Genomic DNA, 15577 nt, shown 5'->3' on the forward strand with positions numbered 1-15577 from the left:
CGACAGACAGCCGTGCTGGGGCCTCCGAAAAAAAAAAAAATGCTAAGTGCCTTACACCGTGCCCCCAAAACACAATTGGCTATCTGTTTTATGGCTGAGCATATCGTTCTTTCTCTGGACACTAGTCAGCACAGACGGAGTATAAAACACATCTGCGAATCAAGACGGAATCAATCTGTAAAAAGGAGGCAATAAAGGTTTCTTTTTTTATGCAACTCTTTGGTTCAGGAAGAACAAAAAAAGTAAATGCGTAGAAAAAAAAATCTCTTTTGCAAAGTGATAGTCATAGAATGGTGTGTAGAAAAGATGCACAGATTCGTGGCATCCTGCAGCTGGTCGGATCGCTCTAACTGTTCAAAAATCGGTCCGCACTCTTGGATCCTTTGCTAAAAAGACTTTTTTTTTTCTTCGTGAAAAGCAGAGGTTTAATTTGCGGCTGCGCTAAACTCGGACACATGCCGCCGGGTTTAAAGTGAAGTCTGGGATTTTATGACGCTGGAGGAATGGCAAAGTCACATGAGCGAGAATTTTTCTTTGTACCCTTTAAACGCAGGACGGAAAATCAATACCATATAAAAAAAAAGACAATATAAGTATTATTTTTATCTCAGGTTTAAGATTTCTGACACTTTATTATTGGTACAAATATTTCAAACATTCCTAATGCTTCCAAAGCAATACTAGAGAAACGATATATTGGTATCGCTAACATTTTAGTTACTGGCATTGTGATTCTGATACTAAAGCAAATATATATAACAAACTAACACTAAACATCGTTTAATGTGCAGAATACTATGTGCCTGCAGTCGGCTGCTTAACAAACATGAGGCTCCTAGCGCAACTTTAATAAGAGTGATAGGTGGCGCTCCAGTAGTTGCCGGCCGAAAATTCAAATTTAAAAGTTTTTCTACTTTGTACCGCGGGGAAAGTTAGCAGCAACAGGTTGGGGAGGGGTAACACTAGCTAATTCAGCTTGTTCAACAATGATTGACATCTGGCATATTGGCTATATTGGTCTTACGTCATAGAATGGTGTGAACATTTTATTTATTTTATTTTTTTCTGTGGTTTTGAATCTATTTTAAAATCCCAGATTTGGACTCCGGTAACCAGCCTGTGCCCATTGTTTTGAAAAGTACACACCGCGTAACACTCACCTCTCTCTCCGATGAATTGAAATCCACGAAACGATTTGTGTTGCATGTTGATAAATTCACATAGTTGAATCGTTGGTATACACCAAAAGGCTTCAGCTCGTTTTCAGGCTCCAGAACTGATTTTACAGGGGTTTTTTTTGTCATGTCTTCGCCTGTATCCAAGTTCATCACCTCATAGCCATATTGTCTAAAGACCAATAATGATAAATAAAACACACACAAAAAAAAACGCTAAAACAACCAAAACTGTCGTCGTGGAAAGCAATACTGGAGGCTGCTAGGTAGCTTGTTTTCTTTTTTATTCTTAAGTCTTAGTAAACCTAGAGCAAAGTTTTTGACTTAGAAATTATTTTTGCTTTAAATATGCCTGTTTTTTTCAAACCTTTTTATCAAAACCTCGGCCTGAATGTGGAAGAGAGTTGCTGGCGCAGCACAAAACTCTTTGTTTTGCCAGCTATCTGCATTAGCATGTGTGACGCACACATGCTAATGCAGATAGCTGGCAAAACAAAGAGTTCTGCTCTACGGTCAGCAGGCTAAAACATCACAAAGACATAATGTGGCTTTCAGCGACAGGGGAAAGCTTTCTCCAAATATGTCACCTTTCTTTTAATTTATACAAAAACAGCAAGCTACAATCCAAGCTAGCAAGCCAGAGGCTAAATGCTCCCCTTTGATTCTTCCCCAGCTAATCCCCTTATTTTTCTTACATTCTGGAGCCATAAAGATCTTTACATTTCTTCACTGCGACATCGTCCCTTATGTCAATATTTAAGGACACGCTCGCCTTTAATGAAATCTCTAATAAGCAAAAAATCCATTTCACCTTGTAGCTCTAATTAAGTGTCCTGATTTACATAAATCCTTGAACAGGAACCCCGTTATTGAGCGTGTGGGGGGGAGGATGGGGTGAAGGGGTTATCCAGAGATAAACGGAGAGGAGGACGGAGAGAGTGAGCAGAGGAGGGCAGCAGATGGCCAGCAGTGGTCAGCTGTTAATACACAGGCGGGTCGGGACTGCCCTGCCCTCCCGTTCCACCGGCCATTAATAATGCAGAGCCACCCAGAGGGAGTCCGGGGAGCGTCTTTTTTTTAAACTCTGCTGCAGGAAAGCACAAACCTCGATGTCGTGACCGGAAGCATCGGATTTCTCGCCGTCTGTTCGTTTGAATCCAAAAACAGCAATTAGATCTGGGTGATGTCTCTCTCCGCTGCACACTGACGTTTTCTCGTGTTGTTTGTTTGATTTTTCTGATTTTTTTTTTTTTATTTATTTTTTTCATAATTGCATTGCTCAGCCCAACAGGAGGGAAATTACAGGTTGCAATGAAAGAGCTTCGACAAGCAAAACTTCCGCCACGGCGCGAGAAAGAGCGAGAGGGGAAAAAAAACACTCATGACATCCTGGCCCGGCGTATTTGCTGTCAGGATGTCAAGTTTTGCTCCATATTGGATTTTCCACAAGTCAGTCTTTCCTGGAAACATTTCCTCTCCTTCCCTACCTCCCTCAGGGCTTATTTACTTATTTATTGATTCCTCCCAAAGGAGGAACGCATCAGTCATCGCCGGTGACAAATATTTATCACTGCATTGTATTTCTGTGATCAGGGAGATGTGCGTTTTTTTTTTTTTTTCCTTTTTCTGATAATGTAGTTAATTTTTGACGGCAACGTCAATAAGACTTCATTTAATTTGCCTGAATTGATTTCGTGAGAGAGGAGAAAACGATCCACAGCGGCCGCTCTCCGAGCATTCGGTGCTCTGGCACAGAAACCACCAAGCAGATCACTCTCTCCACGGCATCACTTTCATTCACAATAGACTGAATATGCACTTGTCTGTTCAATTAAAGTTGAGCTGTATGAGTGGCGAGTGCTTACACTTTGGCAATGCAAAAAAAAAAAAAAAAAGACCTCATTAGGCTTGAAAGTGAGTGGGATTAAGTGAGGAAGTTGGAAAAAGGAAGGTAGGGGGGAAAATGTGTCTAAATAAGAGAAGGGGAGGAAGAGAAAACGCCCAAAGAGAGGCCAAAGTCGGAGGAGAGCAAAGGCATCGCGTCCTGGAACAACTGCAATCAGGACTGCTTCTGTCGCACATAAACCGATTTAAAGGCAAACATTTTTGTGCAGGACACCAAACAAAAGCATAACTCTGAACAAATGTTAACTTCTGCATCGTCGGACAAAATGCGAGTCGCATCAAGCTTGCACAGTGAGGAGGCGCAGAGTTCGCTAAAGTCACTATTTGTTGCATTTGTCTGCTGAAACAATGGTGACGAATCGATTGTTGAAATCATCGTCAAATAATTTATTGATCGATTCTTCGTTAATTTGAGAATACAGACTCAAAAAAGGCCTTTTGATAATCATTCCAACACTGAACAAAATCTATGCACATTTAGCATCAAAGACAAAAACACCCTCATCTGTAATTCTGCTCTACCTAAAGCTCCTCAAGTGGCATATTTTTCACTTCACTAAAGCAAAGCTATGCAATCGCACCTTGGGCAATAAAATGTTGAGTGTCTTATTTAAAAAGGGAATTGAATTATGTGTTTATTTGCATTTATTAATGTAATCCTGATATTGAGTGAACTAACTTTATTCAATAGGATTAGTTGAAGAAAGTGCCCATTTCTATCCGATAATCGATTAATTATCAGAATAATCGATAGAATAAACGAATTGTAAAATAATCGTATGCTGCAACCCTCCCGCCATCTTTTTTTATATCAACCTGAAATGAGACAATAAGGTTAAATGAAAAACCTATGAAATATGCCAGTTGTTTATATCCAATTAATTGCCAGAATAACAATTACTAAAATTCCCAGTTGGATTTTTGTAGTTGTAATAAGTTAGAAATGCAGCAATGTGCACACCAAAGTGTCCCACTCAAAGTTTCAGCACAGCGATGGAAGTCTCAGTGGAGTGAAGACACGCTCTGTCTGTGTATTTTGTAATATGAGCGTGCGTTTTGGGGTTTTCTTTCTTTTTTTTCTTCTTTTTTCCGGCAGCTGTACCAGCCTCAGCAAGAGGGCCACGTTGTTCCCTGCTTTACAAAACACATCGTCCGATAAATAAATCTTGCAGTAAACTCCCCGGTTTGTACTCAGGGCATTTGATTCCGAACTTTAAACAAGTTAAATGCAGAACCAGGCCCGTGTAGGAAGTCTTTAAAACCAAACCTATTTTCAGTTTTGTGTCAGAGACCATCAGCTTTTCATTCTTATATCCCAGATGGTCACATCTGTGGCAGAACGAGAGAAAACAAAACTCCCAAACCGTGTGGATAGCGTCTAGTTGTTTGTCATGGAGACTGAGATGCGTCTCTGCTAACTCACCAATGTGAATATGAGTCACTGTCCAACCTAAACGGCCAGCGGCTAAAATAAACGGGCCTCTGTGTTGTGACCGCGTGAGTTTTTTTCCCCCCCAGTTGCCGCCTGTTGATCAGGAAGGTCTGCAAACAAAATGTGGGCATCGATACTTAGATTGCAATGAATATTCATGACCGCAGCAGAGTCCGACGCCACGTGATTAAATGCCGATGAAGCACTTTCACTGTTCCACCTGCAGCCAGATCTTAGCAAGTTGTTTTATTTTTTTTTCATTTTCTCAAGTTGACTAGTGGAAAAACAGCTTCCAGGGATATAGGTTTCTGATTCAGCATTAATCCGTCTTTCCTGACAAAGACAAGCTCCTAAAAGACTTCAAGGGGACTGCTCTTGATTCTCAGTACCCTCAGGTGCTGCCGAGAATTTAGCTTATGCTCAAAAACAGGCTAAATATTCCATGAATGTTTTGATGCTGCAATCGTTTTTCTTTTGTTTTCTCATATAACATCTAATTGGACGGACAGAGCAAGAGGAAAACTCACAAAACTGACTAAAAGCTTCAAGACACGTCAGACGTCTCCAGAAGGGGAAGTTTTACGCTACACGATACCGATATTGCAGTTTTGATTATTAACCGATTCCGATACAATATCGAAAGTCAACAACAATAAATATGAGAACAACCAATCGGCGCTGCTGCAGCCAGCGGCGCTGGTGCACTGCACACAGTGGATGGAATGTTAAATGAACACAAATTCAACAAGGATCTTGAACATATGTCGGAATTTCAACTTTTAAACGGATAAAGCAGGCGAGGATTTAGCATCTGAAAAGGTCTCGACCTCAACATTACTGAAAATGTTTATATGTTTATTAGCTGCTGTGTATGTCACAGGAAACCAGCCAAATTTATTGAAATCTACCAAAAGGACGGCGCTAACAAATCCAGCCAGAATCGCTCCGGGTCGTTATTCTAAGCTACAGCGACGTGCTGAAGGACGTCTTACCCGACGACAAGTGATGGCGAATGTACATATTTGATCCTGGATGTGTCAACAACAAATCCAAACTTTCACACTGACTTCTTCTTTCTAAAGAAGTTGTTTCATCATTCCATTATGAAACCCTCACCCCCAAAAAACACTATATTAATTACCAAATGCATGTGAACTCATGGTCACTGCAGATTATATGTGTAGTGAGAAAAAAACTATTTTCTGCAAACCTTCCAGATGGCAAAAAGGGAAAAAAATAACAAAAAACCCAAAACGGATCTCTAATATAAACAACTTCTCCCTGGGAAGAACATGTAAACACACTGACACAGGCTCATCTCTAGCGATGTGCTAATCACGTGCTAATGTGGGACATAATTCAGTGTTTGAGATTGTGATTTTTAGGCTCCGCATATCATTGCCATCTTATATATACGGCTGCTGGAAAACGTAAAAAATAAAAATATCGGCTTATGCAGATCGGAGCCGTGTACGAGCGATGTTTATATCGCTACGCTCCCGGACCGAGGCTCGTTTAGCATGCCGTCGGTATAAACAAGCCCCTTCCTTTGCTTCTGCTGTAAACATCAGCCCAGGCCTGCGGCCCCCCGTTCTCCCTGGCCTTTGTAGCCCCTCGAGTTCTCACATGACCCATCTGCTTCAGCTCTCTGGCCTTTCATGGGCCATTTCTGATCAGCACAAACACTCGCGCTCGCCAGCACTAAAGCAGCTGCGGTATCTCCATTCTGTTTGGCTAGCCTCTGAACACAGAGGGCAACGCCTGAGATGAGAACTCCCTTCATCTCAGCAGGAAACACAGACCTGTTTTAACGTCCACAGCACATTTAGCTTCTGGAAGAGGTTTTTTTTTTTGTTGCTGTTCCGCCTCAAGTGTAAAGAGGCGGGAAAAACTGTAGCTCTATTTGGATGGAGACGTTTCTATTTTCCCAGCCGTGCCTCCAGTTAAAAGTCTGGCGCATCAACCGTTCCCCTCGCCACACCGAAAGCAAACGACCGGGATCCAAACGCCGCGCCGAGCGAGAGGTCAAGCATCGGTGGTCCCGTCACCACGGCATCCAGCTGCCTGCCGTGTGGCTGGCGGAACCGGTCGCGTTGACTCGATGCATGTGGCACGTAGATGACGATTAGGCACGCGCAAACAGACGCGCACCAAGCAGACGGGAGGCATCTGGTGCAGTGACGACATAATGGCTATGATGCAATGTTGACCCTTGCGCATTGCTGCTGCCATGTGCCGCAGGAGCACACACACACACACACACACACACACACACACACACACACACACACACACACACATATGCAGTCACACCCACACACACGGGGTAAGACTGATAATGTGACAGTAGAGTAAAGCTGAAAACAGGACAACCAGATCATGAGACAAAAACAACCTGCAAGATGCATTGATAAGAATGAGATTAGATCTGAGCAATAGCTTTTGAAATGCTAAATATCACAGTGTTTCTTTTTGTTCCCCACAAATGATTAAAAGTGTTTTAAACAATGTAATCACTGGGCAATGCTCCATTCCAGTTTTGACTCGTCAATATACAGTTGTGTTTATGACTGACTAATTCTAAAGCGTCCCTAATGCCAAAAAGAGCACAACCTTCTGACTGCTCAACAAAATGCAATGAAGTTTTCTCAATAATCTCAACAATGCAGCAAATTTAGCTGAATGCCTTCTTCACAGTTTCTCAACTAAGGGTTAGACGCCAGCAAATGCTGTTTGCGGTTCAGCGTTGTCGGATTTAGCTATTCTCAGATTTTTCTGTGGACCGCAAGTCCCAATTATTTATGGTAAATGCTAGGATAGTAAAAACTAGCCAGGTCAGAGCCCTCAACTATTGATTGCTGGAAGCGTGAACTTTGTTGAAGTTAAAAATTTCATACAATTTCTTTGTTTTGTTTTCCTCTCTTTCTTTTTTTACTCTTTCTCTCTTTGTAATCACTTTAAAATCTTCTCAGGGAAGTGCTGTTACACTTTGATGTTATTGTTGAGGCAATGGTTTACTTGTACATCTTATTTCAAATGTCGAAGTTAATTTGGAGATGTAAATGCCCACTGTGATGTAGAGGATGCTTTCTTGGGAAACAATAAAGATAGAATTATAAAAAATAAAAAAAAGATTGAACCCCCCCCCCAAAAAAAAATAAAAAATTCATACAATTTCTAATTTTTACCCTTGATGTATATAACGCACCAGTTTGACGCTATGAAACTTACCTAAATCGCCTACATTGTAAGCAGCCATCCAAAGTTGCAAAGAGATGGAAGTGTCGACATGAACGAGGCCGCTGTTGATGTCAACTCAATCCCTGAAATAGCGACCAACACCGACTGAACGACTTTGTTCACTTCATCCGCTGCTATCGGTAGATCTACAAGCTGACTGCAATTCTGAAACAACATGGTCATTCTCAACATCGTCATTTACAACTTCTGTTCGCCAATTGACCCGGTTGAAATTCTACCTGAGAAATCAACTTCAATGGGAGAAATCCCAGGCAGAGTAGTGAAGGCAGATTAGAACCAAGTGAAACTGTGAAGGAAGGCAATGGTCAGGGTACGCCTTGTTGTGTTTTTTTTCTTTTTTTTTCATAAAGCATAACTTAAATATTTGAAAGAATGATGCAAATGGAGAGAAATACTGATAGTGATCTTTGACTGGCATTTTTAAAGCAGCCAAACGAGGAACGTTTTTAGTTTTTCTTGCCGCTGACTGGCACAACAGAAGGCTGATGTTAGCTTCAGCGGTTTCCACTGTGTGTATTATTGCACTTGACGATATATTTGATGTTTGATCTAGTGAGACGTTCACTTACTACCCTTTTCAGAGGACATCTCAAGTGTTTGGTCATTTCAGCTATTCACGGACAGTTGCAATCCCTACAAATATCCACAGTATTTGTAGGGCTAGCAAGCAGTTTTTGCTGACTTTGTAGAAGCAGCAGAGCAGACGTCCCATACCGAGGGATTAGTCCTCGATGCAGCCGTCCTGGGTCCCATTCCTGACCATATTTGCTGCATGTCTTCCTCTCTCTGTCTCAGTGCGGTGAGTAAATGTCACCAGCGCCACACAATCTTAAAAACAAGAAGATTACGTGATGATTTTTGGTCCTCTGTTAATATCCAAGGCTAGGATACAGTAAGAATTTAACACCAGTCCGTATCCATGCCTTTGAAACAGCATTTGAGTCCCAAAACGTAACCCAGTACGATTTTGAGCCTGTTCTTCGGAGCCGTGGCGTGGCCGCTCATAGATGACAAATAAAACTCGCATCTTTTAATGAGGCTTGTAACAGTTTTGTTTCCGAGAACAAAAAGGTAATGAATTGTCTCCTGTGACTCTGTCAGCTCGTTGGAAGATAATAGTTTCAGAAGGCAGCGAGTCAATGACACACAGAAAAACACGCTAACCAGCCATAAAAAGGATGTAAAAGTTCTAAGAGTTGTGTCTCACTGGTACTCGAATGACATTAAGAAAACATTAAACGGCCCTTTGAAGCAGCACGTGTGTGTGTGCCTGTGTCGCTGAGTGGCTCAGCCCAAGCGTGGCTGTCTGCAGTCGGTGTGCGTGTGTGTGTGTGGGGGGGTTGCGCTTGTGTGTGTATTGTTAGCAGTTGGTTCTGAATGCGGGAAGATGGGAAGGAGGGTGCCCATCAGGATCTCTTCATTGTCTTTGTGACAATGAAGAGATCTAGACGGCAGGAGTGCTGCGGCTCGCTCAATGGAGGCATTAACATCTGGGTTCAGTCTGTGTGCGAGAACAGGCGCTGTGTGTGTGAGGCTTTGTTGTGACTAACACTGGGTTTCAAGCTGATGTTTTACTTTAAACCAAAAGGGACGGAAAAACCAAAACTGTTTTCACCGACAACTCATTTTGAAACTGCTTCCATGGTAATGGAGAAAAGGGCCAGGAACTTCCCTTTATTATTATTAGACCTTTTTTTTTGTTTGTTTTATTTTCTAAACTTAAGAGCTGAGCTATTCAGGAGTTCCTTGTAGACGCAATCATTCACTCTCACCAGTTCCAGACTTTATGAAGAGCTTAAAGAACGCAGCTAGCTAAAACTAGATCGGTTCAGCTAGCTTTAGCTGGCTGAATGTAGCTCGCTGAAACTCTGTGTGCTTGCTAGTTTCAGCTGGCAAGCATTCAGGCAGCTAGTCTGAGCTAGCAGAAACTAGCTCAGACTAGCGAGTTTTCCTCGTTTGTCTTTGGTAGATTACAATTTCTGAGTTGCAATCCCACATACAGGCCACGCTTAGGTGTTACAACATGTTTGGCAACACAAAAACGACAAAAATCGCTTCAGAAAAATATTTTCATACAAACTTTTTTTTTTATCTGAGAGAACAGCTTAGGCTATCTGATTGATTATGAAAAGCTATTTCAACATACTTAAAAGTTTTTAAATGAGTTTAGTTAAAAGTGCATGCAAAGTACAATTTTCAATGGGCTGAAAAACTATTTCGAAATGCAAGTTGAGAAACAAGATAGCTGCTAAAGAAAACCTGACGTAATGAACGAAATATGATTGCTGACTGACTTTAAATTGTGATGGAATTCAGAAACTTCAAGCAGAATATTTTTCTTGTTTCCAAACAGATACCCAATAAATGACCAGTCACAATTTACATCTGTGGCCTCAGGACTCAGGCCCCGGGGCCCACATCTTCCTAGATCCAGCCCTGCTAAATGTGCTACAATGGCTGTGCGAACCCTCTAGAGTCAACGGAGCAAGTCTCACTTTGGAAAGAAGACCCCCACAGCGACGCTTGCTTGAAGCCCGCATCCTCCGGCCCACATCGGTGTGACGTGCCTCCGCTAATGCAGACAAGCTTCATAGTGTCTGCGCTCTGCACCACCCCCGCCGACCTCCGGCCCTGTCTGTTAGTTAACTGGTTCTGGCACCATCCAGCTTGTAAACCAGCCCCCACCGAATCCCACCCCACTCAATGTCCAGAGTGGACACACGCCCATCCGGCCCTCCCCCTTTTCCTGAGTAATTGCAATAATCACTCAACTGAAGCTAATACTTACTTCATTAGGTAAATCTGTAAGGGAATAAGGAGGAAAAAGCACTCCAGAGCACTATTTCTGAGCAGCGGTCGATTATGTTAGAAGTTTATTATGAGGTGAAGCTCATCCAAAAAAAACCCCAATAATAAAACCAGTCAATTTAAACCTCTGCATATAAAAACTGCCCACATACAAACAACGCTTTTCCATAAAATGAATCAAACTCACTTTAAATATAGTTCAGTACCTGCGTGGTCGTGATTTCTCTCTGCTTTCGCCATTTTGTTGCATATTTAGTCAAGGTAAAATCTCTCTTCTTCCCACAAACAAAACCAAAATGAAAAGCTGCACATCACATCACACTTGCTGGTTCATGGAAAAAGGACCAGCAAGTCCTGCAAGGTGACAGAAACAGCCTTTAGTCATTCTTCCAGCGGCCACTGTGCGCCCAATCCAATCAGATAGAACACGTCGAGAAGGAAAACACGCAGATTCTCATAAGGTAAAGTCTAAACAATCATCATCAGGCACCTCAAGAGTCATGTGCTGAGCGGCTGACTCCCCTGACACATAAATGAAACTCAGATGTTTCAGTCAAAGTTTTGCCAAAAGTTGCTACTTTGGCTATTTTGCCAGCTTGTCAGCTGGACGTCCTCCCCTCCTGTGATGTCATGGACATAAATAAACACAAAGTAGAAAAAGTGGGGGGATTTTTTTTTTTTTAAATTGACATATACTTTTGTCAGTGTGGCCTTTTTCAAAACAAAACCGTGCCACTGTGAAACCCTACAGCGTGAAATCAAACACATTCTTATTACTGGGTTCTGTTTATACCCCCTCAGTTTAAATGTGTTAGAAGGAGAGGAGACCATCCAAGTCTTCGGGGAGATAACAGTAAGTCGGAGATGTTGTGCAGGAATAATAGTAATAATAAAAAGTCTGGTGAAGCTCTTAGAACTTGAGAGCTAAATATTCCAGGTTTACGTGAGAGGGTTGCAGAGTCACATCCGGCTCAGTCAGACGCTTTTGTGATGTGCGCGGTGCATCGATTTTCTTTTTGCAGAGCGGTTTTCTCGGCTAGTCCTTTCCCAGCCGCTCCCGGTCGCACTGCGCCGTGTTTTGCACCGCGATAAAAGTTGCGCCGCAACCGAAACCACCGGAGCCGGTAACCCGACCGGAGCGGAGCCGAGCGGCGCATCGCGCGGCCCCGCACCGCGGTATTTCCACAAAAAAACAACAATAACACACATCTGCGGACAGCGCGAGCTGCCTCACCGCAACAGTTGATGCTCCACGCGCTCGGCGTCGATGTGGGGTTTTCTCCCCCTCCCTCCCACCACCACCTTTCCTCGGACTTCCTCTCTGCGCTCTCAGCCGCCGCGACGTGAATAACGGCTCCAAACTTACCTTATTATTGCGCCGATGATCACAACCGCTGCGTCCTGCCTTTTTTTTTCTCCCCCTGTTCCACAGCCGACGGATCCAGCGGGCTATCCTTCTCCTTCTCTCCTTTATCTGGCGTTTGTTGTTTCTTTCTTCTTATAATTTTTTCTGGCTTGACTTATAAATCATTCCACATCCCCCCATCAGTCTCTGACGAGTCGGTCCGCGGTTCCTCTCTCCCGTGTCCTCTCCGATTTGAAATGTTTGGACTCAAAAGAGGCGAATCGTGCCATATGATCCTGTCATTCAGTTTCTGCACAGAAGAACTGGCTCCTCTGCACGCAACTCCCCTCCCAAGGCTTTGTAACACGAAACCCGGAGTAGGAAGAGGAGGAGAGGAAGAGGAGGGGAAGAAAAGGAGGAGGAAAAAGAAAGAAGAGAGAGAGAGCGTAAATTTAATCCACTAAGTGCGACGCGCCAGAAGGATCTTGTCCGCCTCTCTGTCTCAGAAGTTTCAGCAGTCTGACGGAGAAACGTGAGCGCTGCGTCTCTGTGCCAGGCTCCGCTAGAAATGATGAGTGCTGCTGCTGCTGCTGGTGCGTGGCGCTGCAGCGTGTGTGTGTGTGTGTGTGTGTGTGTGCCCCCTTCCACCCCTGCTTGCTTCTGCAGTACGCAGCGCAGCAGGAACCTGGGAGGATTAAAAAAAAAAAAAAAAAAAGGGCACACAAACTCGTCTCCGCCCATTAGCCCCCATGAACAAGGGCCCCGACACCCCAGGGCCCCGACTGCAGCCAGTTTTCATTGTGTGCAAAGTAAAGGTCTGTTTTTTTTTCTTTTGTTGTTTTTTTGAGGGGGTCCTCAACATGGAGTCTGATCCCGGACAACCCAGAGGTGCTTTCCAATGAGGGCCCCCTCACATTCTGTCCCGTTTCCACCACAAAGAGAGCAAATCGACTCCTTCGGGTTTTATGTCACAGATCTACAGAAGCCAAGAGTTGATGTTTTACCGCGTACGCTGTTTCCCGGTGGTTTTCTCTAGCTAAGGACTTAATTTTCCATTTCTGCATATACGTCTTTCCCATTGTGTTCTCTAGATGACGGGTTTTCCCAAGAGAATGAGTCAGTTTCTCAATCTCTTGAGATATCAAGCTGGCTTCCCAATTTCTCAAGATAAGCTAATTCCCTGACAGTTTTCGCTATCGTTTTCTTGAGATACTGAGTTAGTTTCCCCGTTTCTGGAGTTAGCGAGTTCGTTTCTCGATGGTTTTGTGGAGATAACTTCATCTTGAGACATCAAATGTTGTCTTCGGGAGGTTACGAGATGATTGGTGTGTATGTGTTAAACGTGACTCCATCCTTCAAATGCCCCAACGGCATTCAATTAACTCGCTATCTTGAGGGAACCATCGGGAATTTAAGTTGTTGCCGGGAGAAAAGCACCGGGAACGTGCGCTCTCTGCGTCACTTTGTTCTTCTTTGCAAAACAGCACAACCCTAGTCAGAGTGGCACAACTTGGAAACTGCTCCGCCTTTCTGTTCAGTGACTGAATTGGATCTGACGGGACCCGTATGCGTACAGATATGACTGGTGTGCTTTACGAACATGCAAACAAATCTGATTTCACACTCGACGGCCTGAACTGGGCTCGATCGGGGAGCACAGCTGCAATGTTTGCCACGTTTCCATCCGGTGCCGTTCCGTCTTTGTAAGTAAGTCACGTTTTATTTGCACGGCGCCGCTCACAGATAAAATCGCAAAACGCGTGGGAAAAGCACATCAAGCGCAACGTGAATTCAAAAAAAAGGACAAAGATGTTCATTAAACGTGCCAAAGCAGACGAGTGAATTCCTTTTGGCGACGTGTGTAGGTGAAAACGAATCAAAAGTGTCCGAGTCTGGGAAAGAATGCGCAGGAACTTCAGAGGTCGCGCTGCTCTTTTAATGTCAGTTGATGCTAATTTAATTGTCTGTTTCCCCACAAACACTCAGACTCATACGCAGCAACTTCTGTTTTAAGGTCCTGTTGTTTGAAGCGGTCTGGTCTGCCCAATAAAAATGGCTAATGTACTGTTTCTTTGCGGCGTGGAGTGCTTTGGACCATACATGAAACATTTACAGAAAAAAAGCCACATTCCTCTGATCTGGACAAACAGCCATAATGAGCCTGTGTCTCTAACATCCACATACAGATAAAGGGCTCGACTGTAAAGCGGGCCGTCACGGCCACCCTCTGGATCATCGCTCGTCTGCGTCGGTGAGCGACAGACTCGGTCACCCGACAAATCAATCAATCAATCAAATTTTATTTGTATAGCACATTTCAGCAGCAAGGCATTTCAAGGTGCTTTACATCATAAACACAAAGTCATGCATTATGGAATAAACAATACGTTGTTACATATTACATTTCAAAATAAAGTTCTAAACAGGTGTGTTTTTAGTTGAGATTTAAAGGAAGTCAGGGTTTCTGCTGTTTTACAGTTTTCTGGAAGTTTGTTCCAAATTTTTGGTGCATAACAGTTGAAAGCTGCTTCTTCTCTCTTGGTTCTGGTTCTGGGGATACAGAGCAGACCAGAACCAGAAGACCTGAGAGGTCTGGAAGGTTGATACAACAACAGCAGGTCTTTGATGTATTGTGGTGCTAAACCGTTCAGTGATTTGTAAACTAACAACAGTATTTTAAAATATATTCTTTGAGCTACAGGGAGCCAGTGGAGGGACTTTAAAACTGGTGTTATGTGCTCTATCTTCCTGGTTTTAGTGAGAACGCGAGCAGCAGCTTCTGGATCAACTGCAGCTGTTTGATTGATTTATTGGACAGGCCTGTGAAGACGCTGTTACAACAATAGTCCTCTAATCCTGGAGATGTTCTTCAGGTGATAGAAGGCCGACTTTGTAACCGTCTTTATGTGGCTCGCAAGGTTCAAGTCCGAGTCCTTCACTACTCCCAGATTTCGGGCCTGAAAGCTACTTTTTAGTTGTAATAACTGAAGCTGTGCATTGACTTTAGATCGTTCCTCTTTAGGTCCAAAAATAATGACTTCAGTTTTGTTTCTGTTCAGCTGGAGAAAGTTTTGGCACATCCACACATTTATCTGTTCTAAACATTTATTCAGTGATTGGATGGGTTCAGAGTCACCTGGTGACATCGTAATGTAGAGCTGAGTATCATCCGCATAGTTATGGTAGCTAATATTATTTCCTGTTATAACCTGAGCTAGTGGGAGAATATAAATATTGAATATGAGGAGTCCTAGGATTGAACCTTGGGATACCCCACATGTGACCTTTGACCTCTTTGATGAGAAGTTTCCAATTGAAACAAAGAAATCCTTGTTCTTTATCTTTATTCAAACCAGTCGAGCACCGAACCGGAGAGTCCGACCCAACTCTCCAGTCGATTCAATAATATGTCGTGGTCGACGGTGTCAAAAGCTGCAGAGGTCCAACAGAACCAGCACTGTGGTTCTCCCACAGTCCGTATTTATATGGATGTCATTGAATACTTTGACGAGGCCAGTCTCTGTGCTGTGGTGAGGACGAAAACCAGACTGGAAAGAGTCAAAGCAGTTGGTCATCATGAGGAAACTATTTCATTGTTTACACACAGTTTTTTCAATAACTTTGCTGATGAATGGGAGGTTGGAGATCGGC

The 15577-nt window shown here is 43.3% G+C and overlaps 1 protein-coding gene across 1 annotated transcript in view; it reads right to left on the reverse strand.

The window, feature by feature from the left end:
• sema4c (sema domain, immunoglobulin domain (Ig), transmembrane domain (TM) and short cytoplasmic domain, (semaphorin) 4C) overlaps positions 1-12500 on the reverse strand; it is a 114021-nt gene extending 101521 nt beyond the window's left edge. Inside the window, exon 1 of the mRNA XM_055050633.1 lies at positions 11948-12500. The gene's annotated coding sequence lies outside the window, so the exon portion shown is untranslated. The remainder of the gene's footprint in view (positions 1-11947) is intronic.
• Between the last annotated feature and the right edge of the window lie 3077 nt (positions 12501-15577).

Source organism: Poeciliopsis prolifica, unplaced genomic scaffold, assembly GCF_027474105.1.
Source record: "Poeciliopsis prolifica strain line A6 unplaced genomic scaffold, Auburn_PproV2 SCAFFOLD031, whole genome shotgun sequence".
NCBI lineage: Eukaryota > Metazoa > Chordata > Actinopteri > Cyprinodontiformes > Poeciliidae > Poeciliopsis > Poeciliopsis prolifica.